This window comes from Lactuca serriola, chromosome 5 (genome assembly GCF_051521515.1).
Source record: "Lactuca serriola cultivar US96UC23 chromosome 5, Lser_US96UC23_V15, whole genome shotgun sequence".
Classification (NCBI taxonomy): domain Eukaryota; kingdom Viridiplantae; phylum Streptophyta; class Magnoliopsida; order Asterales; family Asteraceae; genus Lactuca; species Lactuca serriola.
The window spans coordinates 190,885,804-190,892,726 of record NC_136412.1 but is presented as its reverse complement, the minus strand read 5'-3'; positions in this window follow the sequence as shown (position 1 = coordinate 190,892,726).

Here is a 6,923-nt window from a genome sequence, read left to right as displayed (position 1 = left end):
TGTCGGTTTTCTTCAATTTGCAAGGGGCGTGTGGATTTAATCTGTCAACGGTCACTCAAAATGATATCTTGTCCGCCTATTGCCTTGGGAAGATTTGACTATGAAGCCCAACGCAATCTACTGCCTCTGATTGGCAGAATACCCACTCGTAGACCTGTCAACTTTGCCCTAATGTCCATGATAAGATTCATACCTGGTCCATCTATCATTACCTCGTGTATACAAGTCGTATATAATTAAGATTAGTTAGACGGTCGGATGTGCGACTCTACCTCAGGTACACAACCAAACAATGAGCAGGAGATAGGGCGGAAAACACACATACTAAATCCACATAATATTAATTATATACCACCCTCTCGTATACACTTATTGGAGATAGGTGGGCTGTATTCGTTCTTAGCCTCGATGCTTGAACTTGATCCACTGGACGAGTGGTAGTTCGGGAAGGTCTGCTGAATATACGGTGGTAAGGTTTCGGAGGGCAAGGTACTCCTCGCATGAGTACTACAGGGTTTGGAATATGGGCGAGATGATTCTGAGGTCTAAGTTTGGTTGACGTTACGAATGAAGAGGGGTTTGTGAATTTGACGATCAAGGCGATGTAAACATATGAACTTAGTGTGATGAGGACCACGCCAACTCATGACGAATGATGATAACAGACTCTTTTACCGAAACAAAGGTTAGGCCAATTTGAAAGAATCATTTGCTATACAACGGTGTATTCTGAGTGTGCTCGACAATGTACTCGATGTAAATGTTCTAGTGCTTTCTGCTTTCTCGCTGATGCTACCACTGACAAAAATCGTACCACGATGAGCGAGTACTAATAGTGCACTGTTTTGATAACTAGTGTTGATACTCTATACTATGATTCTCCTTGGTACCTCTATGATCGCTCTACATATACAAGTTATGTATAATTAAGATGAATAAGATGGTCGACTGAGTGGCTCTACCCTAAATCCACAACCAAACAAGGAACATGAATTAAGGCAGAATCACTCACTCTAAGTCTGCCAAATCTTAGCTATGTACAACCGTCATGTACATACTAATCCATCATAGCTTCCCTGAACGGATCCTTAGTTCTCTTATGAATGTTGTGACTTGTTCATATGAGTGAGTTATTTTAATTAATTTTAAAGTTTTCCCCATATTTTAATCTTATATAATTATAAATTAAGTTTTAAATCAATACTTAATTCGAAGACGTACCCAAAATCTCAAAAGCGGGATTCCTTGCTACTCCTTTATGTCTTGTTGTTAGTTTCGTCCTTATCCTCCGTCACCTCTCTCTGTTGGGTAGTCTCTCTCGGCATGTCCCATTTCACCCGATGCATGGGATACCTGAACTATGCCCGCATTGGTGGTTGAACTGATGTGCTGTGTCGGAGTTTTGCAGAAGCAAACTCCTTCGTCATTCCTCTTCATTGGACATTCCTTCCTGAAGTGTCCAGATTCGACTCACTTGAAACTAACATGTTTTACTTGGGAGATTGGCTGTGCAGGCGCCCTATAGAAACAGGCAGTGTGCCCTTTCTATTACACTTTCTACAGTGTAACTCTCGTCAGGCTCCGTTATGGTGGTAGGTGCATATGTCGCACTTTGGGAGATTTCTAGCATATCATTTGACGAGGGTTGTAGTGGTAAATGAAGTGCCAGATGTTGTGTCTGTTGTTGTGACCGCATGGGTAGCACGGGCTGTCGTCTTTTTTTAGAACCTGGAGTCGACCTTTTTCCCTCTTTATCCCAGAACTTTCTTTTCTTGTTCTTAGGTTTGTGGTCTGGGGTGTCCTTGTCAACTGACACACGCTGGTACCCTTGATTGTTACGGCGATTAGCATAACCGGCACCGCTGACATCATTAGCATTGAAATGTGCAATGACGGCTATCATAGTAGTTGTGACTGCATCCTGTAAAGTAGTGCAGTTTATCTTCAGAATTGGTGCCTCGCCTGTTGGTTGGTTTCTTCCTGGTGAAGACATGATTCTATTACACGGCGAAGAATGATCTCGTGAGTAATGTTGGTCATCACTAGTTGCATTCCATCATGTTAAATATATTAAATAGTTTCACGCTTTTCTGGACTATTCTCAATGTTTTCCAACAACATTCCTGAGATGTGCCCATGGAAGAGGGTAGAAGTAGGTTTTGTACGTGTGATATTGAAACTAAGTTATCCCTGGTCTGAGTGTATCTGGTTCTTACTTTCATAGGGTTCTGGAAACAATTCATCAAAGGGAGTCTATCGAAAATAAACTCTATGAATCAGAAGTGGCTATCCTCGAATGAATTTTTGTGTACTGAATAACTGATACTACCTGTATGAAAAGAAATAATTCTAACACATAGTGTGAGTAGTGTAATCACTAGCTCACAAAGTCAAGTAAGGTAATTATTTATTAGTGTGATGCGTAAGACGTTTTACTTTTTCTGGCTGATCACTTCTTGGAAATATCACCTTGTTTCACCTTGTCTCCTCTACTAACTGCTATGATGGAGTGGTTACACCTATATGGGTTTGTCGTGCGAGAATGGAGTGTCTAAAGAATCTCTGAGTTTTAGGGTAACATTATGGGGCGATCCTTACTAGGTCCTCCTATAATTTCACAATGTATATAAGTTGTATATAATTTAAGATTAAATAGACCTTCGAATAAGTGATCATACTCCAAAACCACAATGAAACAAGGAACAGAGTGAAGCATAGATCACAAATTCTAAGTCTATAAAATCTCAATTATATAAAACCTTGGAAGTATACACTCCGGAATCATAGACCTACCAGAAGGGTCTTTTAAGTTCTCACATAAGTTATTTATAGTGCCTAAATTACTCCTGTAGTATTTTTAATATAATGAACTTGGTATGTTTTAAACTTGTTGTTTGTTTTATAGTATCATAAAATACTCCCATAATATTCAAACTTTTTGTTCTGATCTAGAAGTCCCTTGAATAGAGTTAGGTAAGTTTTAGCACTGTTGCAGCACCGCATCACTCCCAAACACATGTCCATCATATCTCAAATGAATATAGTTGATCAGGCTATATTGATCCTAGATATGATTACATAATTGTCTAGGTTTAACCGCAATATTCAACCTTTAAATACTTATGTTTTGTTTTTCTTGTGATACTTGTTCTAGTATGTATATATGTATAAGCATGTATGTATACTTTTATAAAGTACCAAACAAGGAACAGGAAATGAGGCAAAAGTCACACAACCCATTGTTTGTTAGATCTTTGTTGTATAAAACCCTGGCATATTCATTTGGTACTCACGGAGTTAACTGTAATAGTTCCTTTATATTTGAAGAAAACATTCTTTAATAATAACACTTATTTCCTTTAGTAAAAATGGTAATCACAATAGTTCCTTCTATAATCGCTTAGTTTAAACTAGCTATATATAATCTAATGTCGAATGGATAGTTAATTGAGTGAATCAGCCCTAAGCCCACAACCAAACAAGGAACAGGAAGTAAGGAGCAAATCTAACATCCAACTACCTATCGGATATTAATTATATATAACTCTCATGTGTAAACCTAGGTATTATAGAATTAACCACTTAAGGTACTTTAAGTTCTAATGGTTTAATAAAATATATTAGACCTTTTATAATAAGTTTCTAGTTTATTTTACTCAATGTTCTATTATTTGGACGACTACTAGAAGTGATGAAATCATGTACTCTTAACGCCTCAGTCGATACTGTCGTGAGTTTTTGTACACATTTGTGTGTTTTATTCATTATTGTCTAGTACATTGCAGATGTACCCTTTATAAATAGATCTGGTTTGATATAATGTTACCTCGTGTTTGCTAACCTTGGTACATTGTATTTGTACCTTTGTTAATTCAAGCCCGGTATGATGTGTTATCACCTCGTGTTTTCTAACCCTGACACGTTGTATTTTTACCTTTGTTAGTGCAAACCCGGTAAGATATGTTATTAACTCGAGTTTGCTAACCTTGGTACGTGGTATTCATACCTTAGTTAGTCCAAACCCGGTATGATATGTTATTACTTCATATTTGCTAACCCTGGTACGTTGTATTTGTACCTTTCTTAGTGCAAACCCGGTATGATGTGTTATTACCTCGTGTTTGCTAACCCTGGTATGCTGTATTTGTACCTTTGTTACTGCAAACGCGGTATGATGTTTTATTACTATAATTTGTTATAAACAATGAGTTAAGGATACGATTTCTTCCTAGGATGCTAGGAATATATATAGTATAAGTCTGTAATTCATGACTTTTTCTTCTGTTATTGTAATAGTATGTTCCTCCCTAAACTACTGATAGTATACTCCTCCTTATACTATTTATAGTATGCTCCTCTCTGTACTAGTTATAGTATGCTCCTCTCTCTACAAGTTATAGTATGCTCCTCTCTGTACTAGTTATAGTATGAACTGAACTCCTAAACTATACCTATTATAGTTTACTAGTATGTTTACTTCAACTATTACTGACTTAAAGAATAGACTCAATTATCTACTAAGTTATGATTGTATTTCAAAAACAGGGTTATATAAACAACAAGATAACATAACTTTAAAAGAGTTTTTAAAATGATTTGATAACTTATAAAAGCATAAGAAATCATTTAACGTGATGGTCATCACAAATAACATTTACACAATTATCATTGTGTTAAACTTGTATTCCCGCCTTAAAAGCATTTTAAATATTTAAAAGATTGACTATAGGGGTATGAACTCACCTTATGTGGGTGATTCAATTGGAGATTCGTCTAAGGATGTGAAGTTCCATGAATGTATTACCGAGAAACAAACGAGTGCTAAATGACATATAATGGCATACATAGGTATGAAATTAGTGTTTTAAACAACTAACATGCAAGGAAACACTCTTAGAAACTAGGAATCACTTGGACTGAGTGTTATAATCACATATGATTGATCAAAGGGAGGTTTAAGGCCACAACATGGAGTGTACGGCCAAGGGGTGTAGGGCCATGGATTGTATGGCCGTACACTCATGGAAAACATGCAACAAGAAAGGTGTTTGATCCATGGGGAATTTAGTGAGATAAATATACAACCAAAGGATGAACAAGGCTTTCATTTTGGAGGGCTTTTAGGTGTGTACGACCACACCAATTGTGTACAGCCATACACACTCCAAGATGGATGGATTTTTGGGTCTAGATTCAAAGGGGTTCAAGGTTTCAAGAGTTCTAACGGATAAGTAGCACCTAGCAAGTGTTTAAGGCCTTACATTATGGACTTAAAAAGGGAATATGGCCATATATAGATAGTTAAAGTAAACCCGCCTGGAAAAGATTCGTTTATGGTGTATGGGGACAAACGGCGAGTGAATTCTGGGATCATTTCTCTAATGAAAGCCAGAAAGTGTTTGACCAAGGGATGTACATCATATTTAGCATTTGTGATTGATGCTAAGAAGGAAAAGAAGGTGATGTAGAGCATTCCAGTGGTGTGTGATTTTCCGGAAGTGTTCCCCGAGGATCTTCCTGGATTACCACCTGATAGACAAGTGGAGTTCAGAATAGACTTGTTACCAGGAACCACGCCAATAGCAAAAGCACCTTACCGATTAGCACCGATGGAGATGAAGGAGCTGATGATGCAACTTCAGGAGTTGTTGGACAAAGGTTTCATTAGACCTAGTTCATCGCCCTGGGGAGCTCCGGTGTTGTTTGTAAAGAAGAAAGATGGAAGTATGAGAATGTGCATCGATTACAGAGAGCTGAACAAGGCGACGATAAAGAATAGATATCCGTTGCCGAGGATTGATGACCTATTTGATCAATTGCAAGGTTCGAGCTATTTCTCGAAGATCGATCTTAGGTCAGGCTATCATCAGCTGAAAGTAAGAGAGCAAGATATCGAGAAGACTGCATTCAGAACTAGATATGGACACTACGAGTTCTTGGTTATGTTGTTTGGACTAACCAATGCTCTGGCAGCGTTCATGGATTTGATGAATAGGGTTTGTAACCCGTTCCTTGATAAATCTGTGATAGTGTTCATAGACGACATTCTGATTTACTCGAGAAGCCAGGAGGAGCATGGCAGGCACTTGCGAGAAGTGTTAGAAGTTTTGAAGAAGGAGAAGCTTTATGCGAAGTTCTCCAAATGTGATTTTTGGATTCATGAGGTCCAATTCTTGGGTCACGTGGTCAACCAAGAAGGGATAATGGTTGATCCAGCGAAGATCGAGGCTGTGACGAAGTGGGAACACCCGAAAAGTCCCACGGAGATTCGAAGCTTTTTGGGATTAGCCGGATATTACCGCAGGTTTATCCAAGGCTTTTCTTCGATTGCTACACCATTGACAGCTTTGACCCACAAAGGAGCTACTTATGCATGGAGTGAGAAGCATAAAGAAGCATTCGAGAAGTTAAAGAAGAAGCTATGCGAGGCACCGATACTTTCTCTACCCGATGGAGTTGAAGACTTCGCTGTTTATAGCAATGCGTCTGGTGTTGGATTGGGTTGTGTTTTGACCCAAAGAGAAAATGTGATAGCATATGCGTCTCTACAACTGAAAGAGCATGAAAACAATTACCCGACTCATGATTTGGAGTTGGCAGCGGTAGTTTTCGCTCTGAAAATATGGAGGCATTACCTCTATGGCACGAAGTGCAAACTTTTCACTGATCATAAGAGTCTCCAATACCTCTTTAATCAGAAAGAATTGAATATGAGGCAACGACGCTGGCTAGAATTACTTAAAGACTACGACTGCGAGATACTTTACCACCCCGGTAAAGCTAATGTTATTGCTGATGCTCTCAGTCGGAAGGTTAGTCTTGAAAGGAAGAGGCCAAGAGCGTTGAGAATTGAAGTTGTCTCGACCATTGTGGAAAGTATAAAGAAAGCTCAAGAGGAAGCTTATGAGAAAAATGACCGAAAG